Consider the following 25391-nt stretch of genomic DNA (forward strand, 5'->3'; position numbering starts at 1 on the left):
ATGTGCATGCACACCTGAATCGGTATTTTACCATCAACTTGTATTTGATGGTAAAATACCGATTTTGTAGGGCTTGTGGGACTCAGAAGAGTCCCACCTACATCTCGATTTTACCGATTCTGTAGAAATACCGGTCGGTATATTTACCGACCGGTATATTTACAGATTCGGTAAAATTACCGAAATGGCCTGTTTTCAGGCACCTACATCTCAAAAGCCAAATACCGGTCGGTAACGGCCGAATTCGGCCGTTACCGACCGGTATTTGGCTACCTACATCTGGCCCTTAGTGAATAGGAATACCTCGAGGGTAGGTATTTACCGAGTACAATAAATATTCTTGCACCCGCACAGTATGAGTTGGTGGGAATGGGGTGGAGAATTTACCACACGTGGAAATACCATTTCCCCAGGAAGAGGTATTTACCACCCTTGGTAAATACCTTTTATTCCGAGTTTTCAACAAGAAAACAATGCATGACATATGGAATCGGGTTTTAACACACCAAGGGCTAAATGATATTTACCGATTCATAAATACCGAATTTTACCGATTCGGTATTTATGAATCGGTAAATATGAAGGGGGGAGATGTAGGTATTTCCAGATGTGGAAATACCGAATTGTTAAAATTCGGTATTTACATATTCGGTAAATACCGAATCGGTATTTCCTATTGATTCCTATGGACTGTGAAGCCCATAGGAATCAATGGGAAATACCGATTCGGTAATTACCGAATCGGTAAATACCGATTCCAGCAAGGGTACAGGGGGTCACTTTGACACCCCCTGGCACCCCAAAAATAGGCATGTGTGCCATGTGGCACACAGACATGCCCTAAGGGCATGTCTGTCTGTCACATGGCATAGGTGTGCATGCACACATGTGCATGCACACCTGGATTCGGTATTTTAACACCCAATTGGATTGGGTGGTAAAATACCGAATTTGTAGGGCCTTTGGGACTCAGAAGAGTCCCACCTACATCTGCTATTTACCGAATCGGTAAAAATACCGATTCGGTATTTTATAGAATCGGTAAATTTACAGAATCGGTAAATTTAACGATTCTGTAAAATTATGCCCCTACATGCCGATTCTTAAATACCGGTCGGTAACGGCCGAAATCGGCCATTACCGACCGGTATTTAGGCTCCTACATCTGGCCCCAAGGGCCATATTATCAAGGAAAGGAGATACATTATCTCCGCTTTTATCGGCAGGAAACTGCAGCTAAAGCGTCGATAATGGGCTTGATAATATGCCCTTGTGAATTCCCATAGAAGCCCAGGTTCTGGCCTTTCTTGATAATATGGCCCCACATTCTGAATGTTTCCTCCTGGCCTTTTCCCCCGCTGATACATTTCAGCAAGTTTGACCTGCCTCAAATTATCAGGGAAAACTGTGATTGAATGATAATTATCACACAACTTGTAATTCCGATCTGTGTGTACAAAACGTTTTCACAGCAATCAGAATTTAGCCCTGATTTCATAATGAGTGTGTTGTACTGAGCGTTCACAGAGGAACATGTAGAATTACATGCATAGTTCAACGCTCAACATATCAAGTTACCGCTCATTTGGGTCTAGTAAATTTGCCAAAATTTACCTAGGGATAATTGCGGGAGGTGAGGTTATATCACAGTGGTACTTGGAATTCCAATATGTGCAGTAACAAATGTTCTCACACCTATCAGACTTCCCACCCCACTCGTAATCACAGCTTAAGTACAGCTTTCGCTCCATGGAGGAAGGCGGAGGGGAAGTGAGAGCGCTGCAATGGCACTGTGTGGAGTTTAAAATTGTATATTTTCAAGCTGTGGTCCACCCTAAATACATGTGTGCGTGCAAAACTAGCACCACACTAAGATGCATTTAATTGTGCCCACTGCATGACTAAAATATGGGCCCTGAAAGGCATTGATGGTCGAATGAAAACACCCCAGGACATTGGCACCAGCTTCAGCAAGCTTTTTTTTTTGGGGGGGGGGGGCTGGTGGGGGGGGGGTCAAAAGTGCCTTGTATTACTCTTCGGCATGTGGCCCCTCCCCTTCAAAGCCCACCCCATCCTCACACGGTGAGATTGTTCTTCAAGTTGGCAGGTATGTGATCGTAAGTTTCACAAATGTGATTTGGCAGTGGATAAAAGCGTGGTCAACTGGAGGTTATTTATTTAGGAATTTTGTAGAGCTCTTACATTTTACCATGAGGTCAATTTGCTGCACTATAAAATCTGAGTGAATTTGTAAAATGACCCAGGGTTGCAGAATTTCAAGTTCACTAGGTACATTTTTTGCAGGATTCTTGAATGAAAGTATCCAGGTATGGCGCTAAGGTGACGGTCAGGCCATTTCAGAGGACTGCACTCAACACTCAATGACTTTTTCTCCATGTTTCTTCCTCTGCCTAGAGCTGGTTGCTATTTATTTTATTTCATTTCATTTTTATTTTATTTTATTGTATTTTATAGGCAAACTATCCTTGTGGAGGGTGTGGAGCGGTGATGGACAGCTAAGGAGAAGCAGGTGGTTGGAGACACAGAACATGTCATCCGTGGTAGTAATAAAACATGTTTGGAAAAACTAATGTGTCTGGCTTTGTCAAGCTGGTATGGTGGTTCTTTTTTTGAAAAAAAAAAATGTTGGAACGTGCCACAAAAAAAGGACAACATGCCACCACCGTTTGGTGGTAGCCATAATTTTGCAATACAAATTTCACATTTAAAACAATGTAGTATGTATTTTAATGGACTATCCGGGGTGCTTTCTAGCAGACAGGTGTACTCACAATGGGTATATACACCTTTTAAAGTTTTAATGCATATCACAGGAAAATATCATTCTTATAGTGTCAAAGAAAAGGTACTATGGGCTTTGAATTACTGTAACCTGAACGCACAATGCCTTATTAGAGTTTGGCAGACACTTACACCATCGCAAATATGACCAATAGCCCACCAGCTTTATTACAAGTACCACAGGATATAATACATTTATAATCAGGGGGATGGAATATCCATCATGTTCGTGATAAAGTAACCCACCAGCCAAACTCTGAATCAGGCCCATAGTTTAAATACAGAAGGATGACTAAAAAATGAAAAAGGAAAAGAAACACTGGAAAAGTAAAGTGCTGGCTCATGATATCTGGCACTGAATTGCACTTATTTTTAGGCTGGAGTGAATATGTGAGCAGGTATTTAACAGAGCAGAAGAGACAGGGCCCGATTCACAGAACTAACTTAAGAGAAAATCCTAAACTTACTCCTTTTGGTATTCACAGAAGTTAGGATTTTGTCTTAAGACAGACTTAAGACAGACTTAAGACAGACTTAAGTTAGGATGTTGTCTTAAGTTTGTCTTAAGTCTGTCTTAAGATTGTCTTAAGACAAAATCCTAACTTCTGTGAATACCAAAAGTAGTAAGTTTAGGATTTTGTCTTAAGTTAGTTCTGTGAATCGGGCCCGCAGTGACTAAACTGGGCTGTCCTATTGCCTCACCTTGCATGGTGTGGTGGGCAGAACCAAAATGTGAATGACAGTTGAAAAGATCAATGGATAAAGAGGTCTGGCCAAAGCAACGTTATGTATGAGTACTTATATGCATTTTTTATTTATGCTTCTTCTTATGATTTAAATAGTCAGGCAAGAAGGCTAAAGTTGTCTTTAGACCAGACCCAAAAAGGGAACATCAGTCAAGGGGGTGGAGAGGAAAGCGGACCATTACAGAGCAAAAGAAGCTACCCACCCGACGGGGGAACAAAAGTAAGCAGAGTTGCCATGACAACAGCATCTTGAGCATGTTTGCAGTAGTCATTAGTCTAGACTGGATAGGCAAATTAAATTAATTGATTTTGTTTCTGTTGAAAAACATCAATGACTGCCAGAAAAATAAATGGAGAAAAATAGCACTAATATGCAATTTTGCACTATATTACACTATATATTAGGGATTGGCGTGCTACTTTTTTTCCATTTCGTTTGGCAGCGGTGGGTTTTTTCTATCAGCAAAACTCTAAATAGAAAAAAATGCGAACACTGATTTTTGTAGTGCAAAAAATTGAGCAAAATAGCACACCGTTAAAATGTGCTATTGAGCGTTAAATGCCACCTCAGTTCCAAACCAGCACCACTGGCAATGTATGCAACCCAGCCCCAGTGGAAATAATGCTTTTACATAAACATGGTTCTATTCCGAGCAATACCTATTTTATGGTTGCTGTGGTCTTGTCTCAGTTGATGGATTGGCTGTGGTTGGTTGCTGTTTTCCTGACTTTGCCTCGTGCTGCTGAACACATCCTCAGCTATCAGTACAGAGGATGCTGGTCCCAGAGTTCCTGCCGCCTCCTGCCCTCAGTTCTGCATCTTGACACCGCCTGATGCAGATTTCCTGAAATTAACCTTTCGGAGAGCATCCTCTCCCCATTGTCTTCAAAACTTGGAAGCAACAACAAAGAATGGCACACATGCATTGACCCCCCCACCTCCACGTCCCTGGCCACTTCTAAAATGGGCATGTTGATGTATGAAGGAACATCCCTTGCACACGTGAACATGTGCACGCACTTGTTTTCTCTCTTTCTTTCTCTCTCTCTCTCTCTCTCTCTCTCTCTCTCTCCCTCTCTCTCTATCTCTCTCTCTTTCTCTCTCTCTCTCTCTTTCTCTCTCTCCTCCTCTCCGCCTTGCCCTTCCACGCAACCACCCATGGGTTTTGACGCAAAGCTCTATCTACTAACATAGTTGACACGGTTTTGCTGAAAAAAACATTGGGGCCGATTCACAGAGCTAACTTAAGACAAAATCCTAAACTTACTAATTTTGGTATTCACAAAAGTTAGGATTTTGTCGTTGTCTTAAGACAAACTTAAGACAGACTTAAGACAGACTTAAGTTAGGATTTTGTCTTAAGTCTGTATTAAGTCTGTTTTAAGACAAACTCCTAACTTCTGTGAATACCAAAATTAGTAAGTTTAGGATTTTGCCTTAAGTTAGTTCTTCGAATCGGGCCCATTGTGCTTTTGAGATTGATGGTAACCTCTCCGAATGCGTTTGTTTCTCTAAACTTTTCCAACTTTGCATGTGTGCGCACAGTACAGCACACATCCAAAGTGGAGAAAGTTTTAAAGTTTGTCTAGGCAGTAGGATTTCCTACTGGAAGGGTATCATTTTAGTACAAAACCTATGCTAGGTATGATGCAGACAGGTTTGTGCCATGATTTGAGTGGTGCTCGCCAGCCTGATTGTGTGCGAGGGAGAGAGCAGGAAAGTGCTGTATATATTAGTAAGGGGGTGTGATGGACAGAGCATCTGAGTTAAACAGAACACTCATACCCAGTCAAAAGATCAGGGCTTGATCCATCACCATTTTTTAGCTCACTGCACCATCCCAGTTCAGAACCTGGCTACATGCAAATTAGTCTGTCCCTGGCCCAGTGCATAATGGGAACAGGGCAGACCAAACTACCAAGCCAATTCTTTACTGGAAAGGAAACAAGCTTCCGGGGACCGGTTTCTGGCATTGCAGCCGTCTTCGGCCCGGCTTGCTTGAATCCTGATGGTGCAGTGAGCAAGGGACTCATGTCTGAGCATACCCTGCCACTCCTATAGTGGCCAAAACGATTCAGAAAGGGGGTGGTGATGGACAGAGCATCTGAGTTAAACAGAACACTCATACCCAGTCAAAAGATCAGGGCTTGATCCATCACCGTTTTTTAGCTCACTGCACCATCCCAGTTCAGAACCTGGCTACATGCAAATTAGTCTGTCCCTGGCCCAGTGCATCATGGGAACAGGGCAGACCAAACTACCAAGCCAATTCTTTACTGGAAAGGAAACAAGCTTCCGGGGACCGGTTTCTGGCATTGCAGCCGTCTTCGGCCCGGCTTGCTTGAATCCTGATGGTGAAGTGAGCAAGGGACTCATGTCTGAGCATACCCTGCCACTCCTATAGTGACCAAAACGATTCAGAAAGGGGGTGGTGATGGACAGAGCATCTGAGTTAAACAGAACACTCATACCAAGTCAAAAGATCAGGGCTTGATCCATCACCGTTTTTTAGCTCACTGCATCATCCCAGTTCAGAACCTGGCTACATGCAAATTAGTCTGTCCCTGGCCCAGTGCATCATGGGAACAGGGCAGACCAAACTACCAAGCCAATTCTTTACTGGAAAGGAAACAAGCTTCCGGGGACCGGTTTCTGGCATTGCAGCCGTCTTCGGCCCGGCTTGCTTGATTCCTGATGGTGCAGTGAGCAAGGGACTCATGTCTGAGCATACCCTGCCACTCCTATAGTGGCCAAAACGATTCAGAAAGGGGGTGGTGATGGACAGAGCATCTGAGTTAAACAGAACACTCATACCCAGTCAAAAGATCAGGGCTTGATCCATCACCGTTTTTTAGCTCACTGCACCATCCCAGTTCAGAACCTGGCTACATGCAAATTAGTCTGTCCCTGGCCCAGTGCATCATGGGAACAGGGCAGACCAAACTACCAAGCCAATTCTTCACTGGAAAGGAAACAAGCTTCCGGGGACCGGTTTCTGGAATTGCAGCCGTCTTCGGCCCGGCTTGCTTGATTCCTGATGGTGCAGTGAGCAAGGGACTCATGTCTGAGCATACCCTGCCACTCCTTTAGTGGCCAAATCGATTCAGAAAGGGGGTGGTGATGGAGAGAGCATCTGAGTTAAACAGAACACTCATACCCAGTCAAAAGATCAGGGCTTGATCCATCACCGTTTTTTAGCTCACTGCACCATCCCAGTTCAGAACCTGGCTACATGCAAATTAGTCTGTCCCTGGCCCAGTGCATCATGGGAACAGGGCAGACCAAACTACCAAGCCAATTCTTTACTGGAAAGGAAACAAGCTTCCGGGGACCGGTTTCTGGCATTGCAGCCGTCTTCGGCCCGGCTTGCTTGAATCCTGATGGTGCAGTGAGCAAGGGACTCATGTCTGAGCATACCCTGCCACTCCTATAGTGGCCAAATCGATTCAGAAAGGGGGTGGTGATGGACAGAGCATCTGAGTTAAACAGAACACTCATACCCAGTCAAAAGATCAGGGCTTGATCCATCACCATTTTTTAGCTCACTGCACCATCCCAGTTCAGAACCTGGCTACATGCAAATTAGTCTGTCCCTGGCCCAGTGCATCATGGGAACAGGGCAGACCAAACTACCAAGCCAATTCTTTACTGGAAAGGAAACAAGCTTCCGGGGACCGGTTTCTGGCATTGCAGCCGTCTTCAGCCCGGCTTGCTTGAATCCTGATGGTGCAGTGAGCAAGGGACTCATGTCTGTGCATACCCTGCCACTCCTATAGTGGCCAAAACGATTCAGAAAGGGGGTGGTGATGGACAGAGCATCTGAGTTAAACAGAACACTCATACCCAGTCAAAAGATCAGGGCTTGATCCATCACCGTTTCTTAGCTCACTGCACCATCCCAGTTCAGAACCTGGCTACATGCAAATTAGTCTGTCCCTGGCCCAGTGCATCATGGGAACAAGGCAGACCAAACTACCAAGCCAATTCTTTACTGGAAAGGAAACAAGCTTCCGGGGACCGGTTTCTGGCATTGCAGCCGTCTTCGGCCCGGCTTGCTTGAATCCTGATGGTGCAGTGAGCAAGGGACTCATGTCTGAGCATACCCTGCCACTCCTATAGTGGCCAAAACGATTCAGAAAGGGGGTGGTGATGGACAGAGCATCTGAGTTAAACAGAACACTCATACCCTGTCAAAAGATCAGGGCTTGATCCATCACCGTTTTTTAGCTCACTGCACCATCCCAGTTTAGAACCTGGCTACATGCAAATTAGTCTGTCCCTGGCCCAGTGCATCATGGGAACAGGGCAGACCAAACTACCAAGCCAATTCTTCACTGGAAAGGAAACAAGCTTCCGGGGACCGGTTTCTGGAATTGCAGCCGTCTTCGGCCCGGCTTGCTTGATTCCTGATGGTGCAGTGAGCAAGGGACTCATGTCTGAGCATACCCTGCCACTCCTTTAGTGGCCAAATCGATTCAGAAAGGGGGTGGTGATGGAGAGAGCATCTGAGTTAAACAGAACACTCATACCCAGTCAAAAGATCAGGGCTTGATCCATCACCGTTTTTTAGCTCACTGCACCATCCCAGTTCAGAACCTGGCTACATGCAAATTAGTCTGTCCCTGGCCCAGTGCATCATGGGAACAGGGCAGACCAAACTACCAAGCCAATTCTTTACTGGAAAGGAAACAAGCTTCCGGGGACCGGTTTCTGGCATTGCAGCCGTCTTCGGCCCGGCTTGCTTGAATCCTGATGGTGCAGTGAGCAAGGGACTCATGTCTGAGCATACCCTGCCACTCCTATAGTGGCCAAATCGATTCAGAAAGGGGGTGGTGATGGACAGAGCATCTGAGTTAAACAGAACACTCATACCCAGTCAAAAGATCAGGGCTTGATCCATCACCATTTTTTAGCTCACTGCACCATCCCAGTTCAGAACCTGGCTACATGCAAATTAGTCTGTCCCTGGCCCAGTGCATCATGGGAACAGGGCAGACCAAACTACCAAGCCAATTCTTTACTGGAAAGGAAACAAGCTTCCGGGGACCGGTTTCTGGCATTGCAGCCGTCTTCAGCCCGGCTTGCTTGAATCCTGATGGTGCAGTGAGCAAGGGACTCATGTCTGTGCATACCCTGCCACTCCTATAGTGGCCAAAACGATTCAGAAAGGGGGTGGTGATGGACAGAGCATCTGAGTTAAACAGAACACTCATACCCAGTCAAAAGATCAGGGCTTGATCCATCACCGTTTCTTAGCTCACTGCACCATCCCAGTTCAGAACCTGGCTACATGCAAATTAGTCTGTCCCTGGCCCAGTGCATCATGGGAACAAGGCAGACCAAACTACCAAGCCAATTCTTTACTGGAAAGGAAACAAGCTTCCGGGGACCGGTTTCTGGCATTGCAGCCGTCTTCGGCCCGGCTTGCTTGAATCCTGATGGTGCAGTGAGCAAGGGACTCATGTCTGAGCATACCCTGCCACTCCTATAGTGGCCAAAACGATTCAGAAAGGGGGTGGTGATGGACAGAGCATCTGAGTTAAACAGAACACTCATACCCTGTCAAAAGATCAGGGCTTGATCCATCACCGTTTTTTAGCTCACTGCACCATCCCAGTTCAGAACCTGGCTACATGCAAATTAGTCTGTCCCTGGCCCAGTGCATCATGGGAACAGGGCAGACCAAACTACCAAGCCAATTCTTTACTGGAAAGGAAACAAGCTTCCGGGGACCGGTTTCTGATGATGCAGTGAGCAAGGGACTCATGTCTGAGCATACCCTGCCACTCCCATAGTGGCCAAAACGATTCAGAAAGGGGGTGGTGCTGCTTAATTCAGATACTCTGTCCATCACCACCCCCTTTTGTGAATCGTTTTGGCCACCATAAGTGTGGTAGGGTATACTCAGATGTGAGTCCCTTGCTCACTGCACCATCAGGATTCAAGCAAGCCAGGCCGAAGACGGCTGCAATGCCAGAAACCGGTCCCCGGAAGCTTGTTTCCTTTCCAGTAAAGAATTGGCTTGGTAGTTTGGTCTGCCCTGTTCCAATGATGCACTGGGCCAGGGTCAGACTAATTTGCATGTAGCCAGGTTCTGAGCTGGGATGGTGCAGTGAGCTAAAAAACGGTGATGGATCAAGCCCTGATCTTTTGACATGGGTAGGAGTGTTCTGCTTAATTCAGATACTCTGTCCATCACCACCCCCTTCTGTGAATCGTATATATTAGTAGTCATGCAAAGTCATGAAACATTTGGAGAAATAAAAGCATTTCTCCTTTTTAGGTCGAGGACCTAAAGGCTGCGCTTGCACAGTCTTTGGTCGGAGATTTAATGATTTTTAGACGGGGCTTGGAATCCGCCTCTCTCCTGCACCTCTTTTCCATTGGCTGGCTTCCTAAACGGAGGCCAGCCATTGGAGGAGAGGGGAGTCACTCCAATGAAGCCCCGTCTCTTTCGGATTCGGGGGCGCATTTTTGGCATTCTTTCGCCCTGTGACTTCACCCGTCACTCAGAAGCCTAAACACGCCCCCGAATCCGAAAATTTTCGATGTTTGCGGCCGCCATTTTTTTTGGTCCCGTTTGCACTGTGGGGACCCGAGGCCCTGGGACCGTGTTACACTGTGGGCCTGGCTGAGGGTCCGGCAGCCGTGGAGACCTGAGCTGGCGGAGAGGGCGTCGGACATAGTACCGCAGCTAAGGGGTGTTGACGCCGTGGTCCAGCTCTGGGCTTTGAGGTACCGCGCGGACGTGGACCGTCTCGGCTCCCGGTCCGCGCGCTGCTCCGGCCTGGAGCCCTGCGTCCTAAGGAAGCCCTCCGCGATGTGCACGCTCCCTAACTGAAGCGGAAGGTGTGGGGCACCTGCAGGACTGCCCCGATCGCTGCTGGTGCCAATGGAGCGGCGTTGATTGCTCCCGATCCCTGCTCCCGATCCCTGCCTCGGATCCAACATGGCGGCCGCCCGTTACCAGCCCGGGCTCAACAATGACGAGGAGCGGAGCCTATGGCGTCCTGCCGGGGGCGAGTCTGACAGGCGCTGGACACCCGAGCGGTACGTAGGGCTCTAGCTGCGTCCCCCGCTGCCACCCGCCGAGACTCTGCGATATTCCAGGGGCACACCAAAAAAGGGCCGGTGATTGACAGCGGCGCCCTCTGCTGACGACGGCGCCGCCTCGAGACCATCTTCACTCACCAGCTCTGGGGGCCATACCTCCGCTCTCCGCGACAGACAGGCCTGGGCCCGAGGGCAGAGATGTGCCCCCCCCTTGTTGGCCGTGCTGCTTCGCGCCAACGTTGCCTGACTCCAAGATGGCGCCCTTGGGGACACGCTTCCGACGACCGGCAGCCACAGGCTCCAGGGTCATCAACGCATGCCAGGGCCGATGAACCCACACACAACTCTCCGGGAACCAGCGCAACCGCATCCATAGCGTCAACACGGCCTTCACCCCACACGCTCAACGCCACCACCCACATTGTGCTTAACTGGGCTCTGGTGAGAGGCCCCTCCTTCCCTTCAAACTTTGCTGCCTCCCATCTCTGCCTGGGCGCCTGTGGTCTTTCTCCCCTGACCCTCTGGTCTCCGGATTCATCTCCTCTGCCCCAGCTCCTCTTGAACGATGGGGCTGCGACTTTGCTTCAGACTGCCCTTCTCCCCCTGGACCTGCTGGCTATGTCAGCCCTCTTCCTGGACTTTCGGACTTGGACCTTTGTGCTCCCCGCCATTTTCTCTGTATGACTCGCCTCTTCTTCTACCTTTCTCCTCCGCCATTTTAGCGATCTCTGACCTCCCCCTCTGTCCTTTCGACTTTCCTATTGTCTCTCCTGTTGCCTCTGACACACTCCTCACTGTCTTATTCACCACTATCTGCTTCCCTCTCTCGTTTATCTCACATGCCTGCCCTTCTCTGACTCCTGCCCCCACATGCATCAACCTATTTAGGAAGTGCAAACGGTGCGAATCGGTAAATTCGGCCGTTTGCACTTCCTAAATACGTTTTTGGGATGCATCAAACAGAGTGTCAAAATTTGCTATTTTTTGCATTTCTTAAAAATGCAAATGCAATTAAGGAATCGCATTTGTGCGATTTCTTAAATGCAATGCATCATTTTTTTTAAAATTGCGAATTTTGAAATTGGAAGTACAAATTAACACGAGGTTGACCCTCGTGTTAATTTGCGAACATTTTTAAAAAAGCAAAAAAATGCATTTTTTAAACTTGCATGTTACAGGCACACATGTCCTTAGGACATGTGTGTGTGAAACATGCACTTGAAAATACATTTCAGGGGTGCAGGGGGGGTCCTTTGGACCCCCCTCTGCACCCTTGCAATGCATCAACAAATTGCGAGTGCAAAAAAAAAAAAGCAAAACGGCATTGATTCCTATGGGCCTCTAGGCCCATAGGAATCAATGTAATGCCATTCCTTAATTGCGATTCGCAATTAAGGAATCGCAATTTCCGAAAATTAAGAAATCCTAAAAACTTTTAGGATTTCTTGATGCATAGGATTTTGCATTTCCTAAATAGTGATTCCTTAATTTTCGCTATTTAAGAAATGCAAAATCCTAGATTGATGCATGTGGGGGTTAGAGTATATCCAGTCCTTTCCCTTCCCTATGTATATAGAGATAACTCTAATCACTAGTATATGCTGTAGACCGTTGTGCTCTCCACCATTCCTATGTGACTCTTAGAGTATATCCAGTCATATCCCTTCCCTATGTATATAGAGATAACTCTAACGACTAGTCTCCTATGTGACTGTTAGAGTATATCCATGTGTATCCCTTCCCTATGTATATAGAGATAACTCTAACAACTAGTCTCCTATGTGACTGTTAGAGTATATCCATGTGTATCCCTTCCCTATGTATATAGAGATATCTCTAACGACTAGTCTCCTATATGACTCTTAGAGTATATCCATATGTATCCCTTCCCTATGTATTTAGAGATAACTCCTACGACTAGTCTCCTATGTGACTGTTAGAATATATCCATGTGTATCCCTTCCCTATGTATATAGAGATAACTCTAACGACTAGTCTCCTATGTGACTTTTAGAGTATATCCATGTGTATCCCCTCCCTATGTTGATAGAGATATCACTAGTATAGGCCTAGAGTATATCCATTTGTATCTCCTCCTTGTGTGATTTTATCTCTTGTACATTTGCAATTTTTTCTGTTTGTACCTTTTTTGTAACGCATGTAATCTTAAGTCCGTATGCCTTCAACTGGTTCTTATGTAATGCAAAAATGTGCAATATTTTTACGCATGTAACCGTCAGTCCTTATGTTTTCAACTGGATCCTATGTAAAGCGCTCTGACACCTTCGGGTAAAGATCGCGCTATATAAAATTGCACAAATAAATAAATAAATAAATACCGGCGAGTGGTCTGGATCCCCGGACTGTGTCGAAGGAAGAGGGACAGGTACGGTGCGGCGCAGAGATCGGGCCGCCGCAGACAGCCCCCGCTTTGCACGGGATCGGGCGGTGTCACGGGACCCGATTCAGTGCAGCGCAAAAAAATAGAGTGGAAAGCGGCCGTCTGCATCTGGGGCTGGGACGCTGGAGTTGCTGAAACTGCCCCGGCCGCTCGGTCGCACTGCCAAAAAGCCCGAGGAGGGCGAGGGAGCAATCGCTGGCACATAGGATTAGAGATCAGACACCGGGGGTCTGATGGCAGATATCGAATCCGGGGGGCACGCTGCAGCACAGGCGGACCGCGCCGGCCACGGGAGGAGCGGGTGCATCTGCGCAGCGGGATGGCTTGGCAATCGCCAGGCAGAGGTGAAGGGGAGTCCGGAGTGTGACTGCGAGTGCTGGAGTGGGCGATGGTGCAGCAGTAGCGTTGGGTGAGATTTGGAGCCCTGGAGCTGCCCACCGTCGCCGAGAAGACAGCTGACTGATCCTGCTGGTGGCTTCCGTCCCGCGCTGCAAAAGGGCACAGAGGGTCCCAAGCCATCCGGATGCACCTTCACCATCGAGAGGATTCTGGGACTGGACAAGGAGCCAGCTGCTGTCCTCAAGCCTCATCGGCCCGAATAATTATCAGGTTTGGCTATTAATGTGCCCCATGCAGTGTGTGTGTGTTTTTATTTTAATCCGGAGAGCCTGCCTGTGACGGGGTCAAGAGGAATCGGTAACAGGCGGGTCTTTGTTTTAACGGGTTTTATTAAAGTAAGTAAGTGATCAGTACACTTCTTTCTTGAGGACGTATTCCGTCGTGGCGACCTGCTTCTACTTGGCCTCCTATGGTGTCGTTCAGACGGGTCCAATCGATGAAACACCTCCGGGCTTCTTCGAGGCTTTACGTCAGGATCCGTCTTGGCTCTCGGTGTAAAGAGACAGAAACAGACTTCCGTCAGTGGGGTGCTTTATATATTTACAGGTGCAAGGAAAAGGGAGTGAAGACACATTAACCCGTGTGACCCTCTCGATAACGTACCAATTATAGTGCAAGGAAGTGTTCAAGGGAAAAAGGTACACCAGGTCAAAAGCCGGGTCGGGTTTAACTATTCCAACTGCCCTTACGACCCACCCAGTTCTGTATCGTATTGCGTACCTGGGACAGCCACACACCTCCCCTGGGTGTGTGGCGGGGCGACTCGTGAAACCGTTGGCCTCCTGGCTTGTCGTCCGTTCTCACTCCTCTTACTTCTTCAGGTTCGGAGTCGACCCTTCGTTCTGGCTCCGTCTCCGTAGTCGTTCTCTCCTCTTCGGTTACTCTCCACACGTCTTCTCCTCTCCGGGTGATCAAGCACACCTGGTGTTGGCGTTCCTCCGTATAAGACGTCTCCGCGTTAGTGTACAGCCCCGCCCACTCCTCTACTGTTTCTTCGTTAAAGGGCCAGTGTCTCTCCTCGGTCTCTGGCGTGCTGTCTGTGGCTTCGAGATTCTGTGAAGGGTAGAAGAGGGGGGTTGAAGGGGAAACAATATCGGGTACTTGCAGTGTCACTCTGTTACACTGCCATTACAACGTGATTACACAAATGGCAACCCAACAGACATGGGTACTTTTTCAGGTTGGGCGTTGAAACTGTGGCCCTGAGTTGTGTGCAAGGCTGCAGGTCCTATTATCAGAGGTTCCATCTCCCAGGCACTTCCGGCGTCACTCTTAGCATCTGTTAGACCTGTCTGGATTTTTTTGCGCAGTCCCTCCTCATTATTATTTATTTTGTCCCCTTTTTGCCCCTCATATCCTTACTATTTTTCTGTCTACTATTTTTTTAGGTGTTGGTCAAGGGGATAGGTGTTCTTTTTCCCCCCATAATCTTTTACCTCAGGCCCTGAGGCCTGTTCTGACAGGAAAGCTGGCACCACCTAAAATGGTGGCCACCAACTGCCCCAACTGTCGCACCTAGAACTTGGCCATAGCTTAACATAGGGCATTCCAGAACCTTCTGGTCCATGCTGGACCATTGAAGGGCAGCCTATAAAAGGCGGAATGCGGGGCAGCCATTTTGTCTACCTGTGAAAATCAGCTGGAGGATAGGCTATCTTGGAAGGTGGGGAAGAGGCTAGTGTGAGGGTTGACCTCCTAGACTGGGAAGTAGCCTAGCTAATCCACTTCTCTACTCCTCCTTTGGGATCCTTGTCTTGTCCCCACTGTAGTTGGTTAAGGGAGACCCTGGGCGCCTGACTGACCCCTAGCTTCAACATAGTGGGGTGTGAACAGGAGAAGGAGACTGTGGTGCTGCGGAGCACAGTCCTCTGTCCAGTGGAAGGAACTCTGCTGATCCCCTAAGACAGTGGAGGGTTAATGCTGGTGGCCCCCACCCTTTTATTCATCCCTCAAAACCATACTGCCCTGGTTTTTATTGACTGTCCCTTCATCCAATTACCCCCGTCGAGAGTTACCTCTCATCTGCTGTGAGCTGTGGCCAGGAGAGATCGGCGCTGGCTTGTGACTGGGACCCCTAGGGCACCATTCGCGCATTGGTCTGGTCCACCCCGGGATCCACTGAGGCTGAGGAACCTTGCGAGGCTTCCTCTCGTGAGCGGGACCCCGGGGGCGCTTTCCGCGCTTCCGTGTATGGCCGAGTGACAACCGGTGTTCTGAGGAAAGCCTGGTGAGACACTTCTCATTGGCGCCTTCGCGCATGCCTGGTTGTGGCTGTTTTTCCCCGGAAGGAGGGGCAGAGGAGTGAGCAGGCCCAGGAGTAAAGTGTCTACTCTACGAGCGAGTGCAGACTGAGGCGGCGCCAGCCTAGCGCTACTGCGCATGCCCGCAGAGGAAGCGTTCTGGAGGTCCGACGCTGAGGAAAGGCTCCACAGGTCCCCAGGGAGCGCCGAGTGATCTGCGGTTCCCTCCTGCTCGAGCGCCACTCTGCGGATCGGGCGCGAGCAGGGAGGGAGTGTTGGGAGGCCCGAGAGGGGCTGGTGAAGCATTGAGCAATTTGCCCCGGTTGGCCTCCGCTTGGGAGCCCCACTGAGGAGCCGGCCCGAGCTCTGAGGGCCTCTTCAGTGATAAATCCCTGACCCCCTTTGTTGGCTGTCCCCCCCTCGAACCTGAAGCAGGACGATCCCAGCTTCCAGTAACAAGTAAGGAGGGTGAGACATGGGGGAGTGACTTCTACTCCATAAATTGGTGCTATACATTGAGATTCTGGCCCCCTTGAGTACAGCGTCCATGAGAAATCCCTGGCCAGGTTTTATGGGAAGCTGAATTGAGTGCTAGTTACCAATGTCACCTTGGATGAGATAAGTAGGAGAATTGTAAAGTTGTTCATTCAAAGGACACTGGTTACCCGAGCTAAAATAAGGGCTGATCTTGTCAATAGTTAAAGTAATGTTGTGATAAGGGTTGCATTTGAGTAAGCAAAGTATGATAAATGCACCACAGAGCTAATGAGATGTACTGCTAATACTGTTAAGTGTGGCAATCTGATACTTTGAAAGTACCTTTATTGACTTTCTGACAAATGTGATGAACCTTGTATTTTAAATAGCAATTTGCTTAACAGTTCGAAAAGTATTTTTGCTGATTCTAAAGTCGCCTGAAATGTTCTAAACTGTATATCTTGAAAGCAAAGAGTATATTATTTTTATAAAGCGGTACTTATTTTTCCATATTTTTGGTGTAGCGTTTTCTTTTGTGTGATATTGCGTGGTTTTACTTTTGGGTGGTCTGCAACCTTAACACTGTGCCTCTGAAATGCATGTCTTGCCCTAGGCCAGGCTACCCCAGTTCCAACATTTGGTGCCTAGCGGTGGGATTACTGACTTGGTTGCAGCTACTCACTAGTAATTCAACGCAATACACTAAACCTACACCAGGAGTTTTCTCCTTGCGGCCCTCCTAATTTACATTTTTGTTTTTTCTAAATTTATTTCTGGTGGTGGGTGGAGGTTGACCCTAGGACACTTTCGGTTTCCTCCTGTGTGAAAAGTTTATACTCTAGCAAAAATGGAGATAAATGTGGAAGAGCTGGATAACTATACTGTGACCCAACTAAAGGACTGGTGTCAGCAGCAAGGTGTGTTTTTCAACAAGGGTGCGAAGAAAGGCGAGCTGCAGACAAGCATACGGGCATGGGTGGAGGCTCATTCCGGGGAGGTACCAGTGTCAGAGGGGAGTGACAGGGACACTGTCGTTGAGACTGCAATGCTGTACCAAGCGGAGGGAGGAAATCTACTGACAGGTTCCAAGACACCTCCCCGGGCGGGCAGCAGCGTCTCGGAAAAGGGTTTAACTGAAGCCGAGCTAGAAGATAGGAGGGAGGAGAGGAGAATGAGGCTGGAGTTAGCTAGGATGGATATGCAAAGGGAGGAAAGGAGGTTAGCTCATGAGCGAACCCTCAAGGAGATGGACCTACAGGTCCTAATACAAAGGCCTCCCACTCCAGACAATGGTGGCAGCGAAAAGAAAGTAGACACCAGGGAATCCAGACCCTACTTACCTAAAGATGTCATCGCTAGTTACACCTCAGGTGATGACATTGCCAAATGGTTAGCCGCCTACGAAGTTTCTTTAAGGGCTCACGGGATCCTTGAAACTCACTGGGGAGGTGGGTTGTACAAATACATGCCACCTGCTGGCAGAGACACCTTGTTGGCTCTGGAGCAGAATGAGCAAACCCACTACCCTGCCATGAAGGTGGCACTGGTGAAAAAGTTTGGACTTACCCCTGAAAGGTACAGACAAAAATTCAGGGGAAGTCACAAAATGAGTAACCAGAATTGGGTAGACTTTCTAGACTACGCCAAGAAAGCTTTAGAGGGTTGGGTCAAGGGCAGCGAGGTAAAGGATTATGAGGGGCTGTACAATCTATTTTTGAAAGAACACCTCCTCGAGAAATGTTTTCCCGAGTTGCGCCAACACCTGGTGGACAGCAAGCTGACCGATCCCCGGAAGCTTGCAGAGGAGGCGGACACTTGGGCAAGTACCCGGGTGTCCTCCAAGGGGACTGGAGGGGATTCTCAAAAAGCCGGACAGGGCGCCCCCCAGAAGAAAGAGGGAGGAGATAAAAAGAAGGAGTTCTCCAAAGGTCCCCAAAATAATTTCCAAGGTAAGGGAGCAGGTTTCACCCCTAGGGCAAACCCGCCCAGAAACCCTAATCCTGGCCAAAGCCAGCAGCCAAGGGTTCTCCACTGTTTTGAATGCGGTGGTGTTGGACATTATAAGGGAGATGTCAAATGCCCAAAGAGACCACCCCCTCCCACCGGAGGAAAGTCACCGGGAGTAGCTAGTGTAGCGCTCGGGGAGGAGTTGCCCTTAGATAAGGGGGGTGAGTGGGCGGGTGTCACCTTAGTGTCCCTGGGAGAGCGGGAGATGGTGCCAAAGATCCAGGTGCCCCCAAATACTATTAAGTATGGGCAATGGGTTACCATCAATGGCCAAAGAGGGGAGGCTCTGAGAGATACAGGAGCCAGTATGACTATGGTGAGAAGTCAACTGGTGTCTCCAGAGCAGGTTGTTCCCAATGTACTCCACCCCGCCGCGATGGCTGACGGCAGAATGGGCCACTATCCAGTGGCTGAGGTTCCCTTTGAGTGGGAAGGGGTTGCAGGTTCACTTCGAGTTGCCGTAAGCCCTGCCGTGCCAGTTGATTGTCTGTTGGGGAATGACATGGAGCACAACACTTGGAGAGAGGTGGAATACCGGACGCATTCTGCGATGCTGGGTACACCTGACTGGGCCTGTGTAAGCACACGGTCTGCGACTGCCCGGAGAGGGAGTTCGCCTGGGTTGGAGCCTGGAACAATGGCCCAACCCGCTGCCAAAAAGGGACAGAAACGGAGACAGGGACAGCCTGCTTCGGCTTCCACGCCCCATGAGACAGATCGGCCACCTGCAGTGGTAGGCCAGGAGTCCGTGGAGGGGGGAGTAGACTCTCTGGAGGATTTACCCATCCCTGCTGAATGGCATGTGGAGGGAGGTCCTACCAGAGAGGAATTCTGTAAGGGGCAGAGAGAGTGCCCTACCCTTGAGGGACTGAGGCGTCAGGCTGAAGCCCAGGCAGCAGGTGATGCTACGGGACACCACCATATTTACTGGGAGGATGGCCTCCTCTACAGTGAACCCAAGGTACCTCTACCTGGCTCATCAAGGGCCTTGGTGGTCCCGCAGCAATACCGAGCCTTTCTGCTGGAATTGGCTCATGCGATACCACTGGCAGGACACTTAGGCCAGGACAAGACCTTTGCACGGCTTGTCCTCCACTTTTACTGGCCTCAGATGAAAGTGGCGTCCAACACATATTGTAGGACATGTGTAACCTGCCAGGCCAGTGGGAAGACAGGGGTGAAGCTAAAGGCTCCCCTGGAACCACTTCCTGTCGTTAGCACCCCCTTTGAAAGGGTGGGCATCGACATTGTAGGGCCATTGGATCCACCAACAACAGCTGGTCACAGGTTCATCCTGGTTCTGGTGGATCATGCCACACGGTACCCAGAGGCCATCCCTCTGAGGACTGTTACTGCACCTGTGGTAGCTAGGGCCCTGATGGGAATCTTCACTAGGGTAGGATTCCCGAAGGAGGTTGTGTCTGACAGGGGGACTAACTTCCTGTCTGCTTACATGCGGACCATGTGGAAGGAGTGTGGGGTGACCTACCGGTTCACCACTCCTTATCACCCCCAGTCCAATGGACTGGTTCAGAGGTTTAATAAGACCCTGAAGGGCATGATAAGAAGTCTGCCAGAGAGTTTACGGAGGAAGTTGGACATCCTCCTACCTTGCTTACTGTTCTCCTACAGAGAGGTGCCACAGAAAGGAGTGGGCTTCAGCCCGTTCGAATTGTTGTATGGGCACCCGGTGCGTGGGCCTCTCAGCCTGGTGAAGGAAGGATGGGAGAAGTCTCCCAGAAAACCTCCCCAGGATGTGGTGAGCTACATGTTGGCCTTCAGAAGCCAGATGGCCAAGTTGTGGAAGCAGGCTGCTGACAACTTGGAGGCCAGTCAGGCAGTCATGAAGGAATGGTATGATCAGAATGCTCACCCGGTGGAGTTGGAGCCTGGCCAGAAGGTTTGGGTGATGGAACCTGGAGAGCTAAGTGCCCTTCAGGATCGTTGGACAGGCCCATTTGAGGTGTTGGAGAAAAAGGGTAAGGCCACTTACTTGGTGGATCTTAAGACCCCGCGGCAGCCCCTACGGGTGCTGCATGCCAATCGCCTCAAGCCCCACCATGAGAGGCCAGAGGTCATCCTGATGTTGGTGACTGATGGTGCTGAGGAAGCAGAAAGCGAGCCTCTCCCAGACCTCTTTTCATGTCAAGAGAAGGATGGGTCGGTGGAGGGAGTAATTCTCTCCCCGTCTCTCACTCCTGAGCAACGAGAGGATTGCCGACGGGTATTGGGGCAGTACTCTTCACTGTTTTCCCTTGTCCCGGGAAGAACCCACCTGTGTACCCATGATGTGGACACAGGAGACAGCCCTCCAGTGAAATCCAAGACCTATAGGCTGTCGGACAAGGTGAAGGCTAGCATCCATGGCGAAGTTGCCAAGATGTTAGAGCTAGGAGTGATAGAACCGTCCAGCAGCCCTTGGTCCAGTCCGGTGGTGCTAGTCCCAAAAGCCGCCCCACCGGGTACCACACCAGAACTGAGGTTCTGTGTGGATTACCGAGGACTGAACTCAGTTACCAAAACTGATGCTCATCCAATCCCCAGGGCGGATGAGTTAATTGACCGGCTAGGAGCTGCCCAATACCTGAGTACCTTTGACCTCACTTCAGGGTACTGGCAGATCTCCTTGACAGATGGAGCAAAGGAAAGGTCAGCCTTCTCCACGCCTGAGGGACACTTCCAGTTCTGTGTGATGCCCTTTGGGCTCAAGAACGCCCCTGCCACATTTCAGCGACTGGTGAACCAGGTCCTCTCTGGAATGGAGGGTTTCTCGGCTGCTTACCTGGATGACATTACTGTCTTCAGTAGCAGTTGGGAGGACCACTTGCCACATTTGCAAGCAGTTCTCCAGGCGCTGAAACAAGCTGGATTGACCATCAAAGCCAGTAAATGCCAGATTGGTCAGGGGTCGGTTGTGTACCTTGGACACTTGGTGGGTAGGGGGTCCGTGCAACCCCTACAGGCGAAGATTGAGGCAATCATGGCCTGGGAACCCCCCAAGACACAGACTGAGGTCCGAGCTTTCCTGGGCCTCACAGGTTACTACCGTCGCTTTGTGAAGGGGTATGGCACTATTGTAGCGCCCCTCACAGAGCTCACCTCTAGGAAACAACCTCAACGGGTAGTTTGGACAAAGGCTTGTCAGCAAGCCTTTTGAAAAGTTGAAGCAGGCAATGTGCGAAGCACCGGTCCTGAAGGCTCCCAATTTCTCCAAGGAGTTTATTGTGCAAACAGATGCATCCGAACATGGCATTGGGGCAGTGTTATCGCAACTAAATGAAGAGGGCCTGGATCAGCCTGTTGTCTTCTTATCCAGGAGACTGCTTCCCCGGGAACAGAAGTGGAGTGCAATTGAGAGGGAAGCTTTTGCGGTGGTGTGGGCTCTGAAGAAGCTGCGGCCATACCTCTTTGGCTCGCACTTCCTGGTTCAGACTGACCACCGCCCCCTTCGTTGGCTGATGCAAATGAAGGGGGTAAAATCCCAAGCTGTTGAGGTGGTCCACCTCCCTACAGGGAATGGACTTCCGGGTGGAACATCGGCCTGGAGTGGACCACGCAAACGCAGACGGTCTCTCCAGGTATTTCCGCCTTAGTGAAGAGGACTCCCAAGGGGTTGGGTAGTTCTCCCCACTTTCAGCTGGGGGGGACGCGTGTTAGACCTGTCTGGATTTTTTTGCGCAGTCCCTCCTCATTATTATTTATCTTGTCCCCTTTTTGCCCCTCATATCCTTACTATTTTTCTGTCTACTATTTTTTTAGGTGTTGGTCAAGGGGATAGGTGTTCTTTTTCCCCCCATAATCTTTTACCTCAGGCCCTGAGGCCTGTTCTGACAGGAAAGCTGGCACCACCTAAAATGGTGGCCACCAACTGCCCCAACTGTCGCACCTAGAACTTGGCCATAGCTTAACATAGGGCATTCCAGAACCTTCTGGTCCATGCTGGACCATTGAAGGGCAGCCTATAAAAGGCGGAATGCGGGGCAGCCATTTTGTCTACCTGTGAGAGTCAGCTGGAGGATAGGCTATCTTGGAAGGTGGGGAAGAGGCTAGTGTGAGGGTTGACCTCCTAGACTGGGAAGTAGCCTAGCTAATCCACTTCTCTACTCCTCCTTTGGGATCCTTGTCTTGTCCCCGATGTAGTTGGTTAAGGGAGACCCTGGGCGCCTGACTGACCCCTAGCTTCAACATAGTGGGGTGTGAACAGGAGAAGGAGACTGTGGTGCTGCGGAGCACAGTCCTCTGTCCAGTGGAAGGAACTCTGCTGATCCCCTAAGACAGTGGAGGGTTAATGCTGGTGGCCCCCACCCTTTTATTCATCCCTCAAAACCATACTGCCCTGGTTTTTATTGACTGTCCCTTCATCCAATTACCCCCGTCGAGAGTTACCTCTCATCTGCTGTGAGCTGTGGCCAGGAGAGATCGGCGCTGGCTTGTGACTGGGACCCCTAGGGCACCATTCGCGCATTGGTCTGGTCCACCCCGGGATCCACTGAGGCTGAGGAACCTTGCGAGGCTTCCTCTCGTGAGCGGGACCCCGGGGGCGCTTTCCGCGCTTCCGTGTATGGCCGAGTGACAACCGGTGTTCTGAGGAAAGCCTGGTGAGACACTTCTCATTGGCGCCTTCGCGCATGCCTGGTTGTGGCTGTTTTTCCCCGGAAGGAGGGGCAGAGGAGTGAGCAGGCCCAGGAGTAAAGTGTCTACTCTACGAGCGAGTGCAGACTGAGGCGGCGCCAGCCTAGCGCTACTGCGCATGCCCGCAGAGGAAGCGTTCTGGAGGTCCGACGCTGAGGAAAGGCTCCACAGGTCCCCAGGGAGCACCGAGTGATCTGCGGTTCCCTCCTGCTCGAGCGCCACTCTGCGGATCGGGCGCGAGCAGGGAGGGAGTGTTGGGAGGCCCGAGAGGGGCTGGTGAAGCATTGAGCAATTTGCCCCGGTTGGCCTCCGCTTGGGAGCCCCACTGAGGAGCCGGCCCGAGCTCTGAGGGCCTCTTCAGTGATAAATCCCTGACCCCCTTCGTTGGCTGTCCCCCCCTCGAACCTGAAGCAGGACGATCCCAGCTTCCAGTAACAAGTAAGGAGGGTGAGACATGGGGGAGTGACTTCTACTCCATAAATTGGTGCTATACATTGAGATTCTGGCCCCCTTGAGTACAGCGTCCATGAGAAATCCCTGGCCAGGTTTTATGGGAAGCTGAATTGAGTGCTAGTTACCAATGTCACCTTGGATGAGATAAGTAGGAGAATTGTAAAGTTGTTCATTCAAAGGACACTGGTTACCCGAGCTAAAATAAGGGCTGATCTTGTCAATAGTTAAAGTAATGTTGTGATAAGGGTTGCATTTGAGTAAGCAAAGTATGATAAATGCACCACAGAGCTAATGAGATGTACTGCTAATACTGTTAAGTGTGGCAATCTGATACTTTGAAAGTACCTTTATTGACTTTCTGACAAATGTGATGAACCTTGTATTTTAAATAGCAATTTGCTTAACAGTTCGAAAAGTATTTTTGCTGATTCTAAAGTCGCCTGAAATGTTCTAAACTGTATATCTTGAAAGCAAAGAGTATATTATTTTTATAAAGCGGTACTTATTTTTCCATATTTTTGGTGTAGCGTTTTCTTTTGTGTGATATTGCGTGGTTTTACTTTTGGGTGGTCTGCAACCTTAACACTGTGCCTCTGAAATGCATGTCTTGCCCTAGGCCAGGCTACCCCAGTTCCAACAGCATCTGACCTGGAAAAGGAGCAATACGGGAAGCACAGAACCAAACTGCAGTGTGTCTTGTGTATGAATGCCAGAACTTGAGATGGGAAAGTTCTAAAGTGAGGCCTTGATGTTTCCTCGTATTTGATAACACATTGTGCTGGGTAAACATGACTTCTGTACTCTCTGCACCAGGAGGCGATACACACTGTGGAAGGGCATATATAAAAGACTCCGTTTATGGAATAAGTGCGTTTGTGGTCGATGTGCCAATAGTTCAGATTACACCAATCCCATTACATCTAATGCACCAGAAGGGGAGGGGGCGATTGCTTCAAAACAGTGAATTGAAAATGATTATCAGAATTATCTGTTGGGCGGTTTTATTGGTATGTTGGTATGGTGTTACCTAGCTCCATACTCTGTATTCGATGTGTGGTGCGTGTTATTATCGTTATGTTGTCTGACTTCCCGGGAGTATTCGAGTCCCCTTCCTCCTCGGCGTTGTTGCTCTGTTACTTACATTGGCTGTCTTGTACTGTTTCCTCAGTGGCATTGGGCAGTCCCTACATCCTCCTTCTCGAGATGTTGTGTAAAATCCCCCTGCAGGGCGGGGATCGCCCGGAGCTCCAAGAAAGGAGTGCGGGCGAAGAGATGCAGAGTCCAGCCACAGAGAGGGGGTCTTGCCGCCGGGATCTCAGCTGGTACCGAGGCCGGAGGCCGCGGACAGTCTTCTGCATAAGCCAGGTGGGTGACGGTGTCCGCCAGGAGCAAAGGGTGGGAATATTTATTACAGTAAACTGAACGTGTATAGTGTATAGCATAAGGCGCGTACATAATATACCCAAAAGTGGATTGCATAATAAAATGGGTCCCGTTTTAACCTTTCAAAGGCTGTGTTAACGCTCTTGAACAGCACGCACATAAACTGTATTGTTGCTAGACACTACCGGATGTTGACTGAAGTCTATTCACAAGGATACAAAGTGATGTGGTCAGGTGGGGAACAAAAAGGAGTCCCCTAGCATGCAATCTGAAATGTAGCCGCTTGATCATAACTTGGGCCCACTAGATTCCAAAGCCAGTGACATATCAGAGTCCATGTAACTGTAGTTTAAAATCTGGACATCGTTTAAAAACATCCTAAACCGTTTACCATGTGCAGTGTTTACAGTTGTTTATAACTTGGTGGTAACAGATGCCTTGAGCTGCCCTCTATCTTTTGGGTCACAAGAGCCTTTCACCGCTGCGGCTTTTGTAATTCAAAATTACATTAAGCGGTAGAATTGAAGGTAACACATTGATTCCTCTTCCGCAGATTGAAACTCGGGAGAACATTTTCAGGCTGAACTCGTATCCCGGCATTGACATCCGAGAGGAGCTGGCCAAAAAGCTAGATTTGGACGAGGACCAAATCCAGGTAAACCCATCCTCTCTCTGCAGCGTTATGTAGTGGCTATATTGAGGTTTGTTTTTGACCTGAAATCAAATTATAAATCACGCTGTTCCTCGTTGTGCTTGTGTCCCCACCAACCCACCCACGCTGTTCCTCGTTGTGCTGG

Source organism: Lissotriton helveticus, chromosome 9 (assembly GCF_964261635.1).
Source record: "Lissotriton helveticus chromosome 9, aLisHel1.1, whole genome shotgun sequence".
In the NCBI taxonomy this organism is placed as follows: domain Eukaryota; kingdom Metazoa; phylum Chordata; class Amphibia; order Caudata; family Salamandridae; genus Lissotriton; species Lissotriton helveticus.